This window comes from Nicrophorus vespilloides, unplaced genomic scaffold, assembly GCF_001412225.1.
Source record: "Nicrophorus vespilloides isolate i.1.1-1 unplaced genomic scaffold, Nicve_v1.0, whole genome shotgun sequence".
Classification (NCBI taxonomy): Eukaryota; Metazoa; Arthropoda; class Insecta; order Coleoptera; family Silphidae; genus Nicrophorus; species Nicrophorus vespilloides.
The window spans coordinates 344909-345395 of NW_017100090.1; positions in this window are offsets into that span (position 1 = coordinate 344909).

Sequence of the window (487 nt, forward strand, 5' to 3'; positions counted from 1 at the left end):
CTGCTGCCGGTGATGTCCAAGGTTTTCGAGAGGTTATTGCTCCGGAGGATCCGTTCATTCTTGTCTGAGGAGGGTGTGATTCCGGACCACCAGTTCGGATTCCAACGACATCACTCCACCATCGAGCAAATCCATCACGTGACGAACGACATAAGACGATCCATGGAGGAAAAGCAGTATTGCTCCACTGTCCACCTGCAGGCCGACGATGCCAAATACTTGGGCTTGTTCTTGGATCTCCGACTCACGTGGAAGAAGCACATCGCAACCAAGAGGAAGCAACTCGGCATCAAGTTTGCGAAACTGTATTGGCTAATCGGCAAAAGATCTCCACTATCCCTCGACAACAAACTATTCATTTATAAGACAGTGCTAAACCCGGTGTGGACGTATGGCATCCAGCTTTGGGGAACAGCTAGCAATGCCAACATAGAGATCCTGCAACGCTTCCAGTCCTGCGAACCCTGGTGCAGGCCCCCTGGTACGG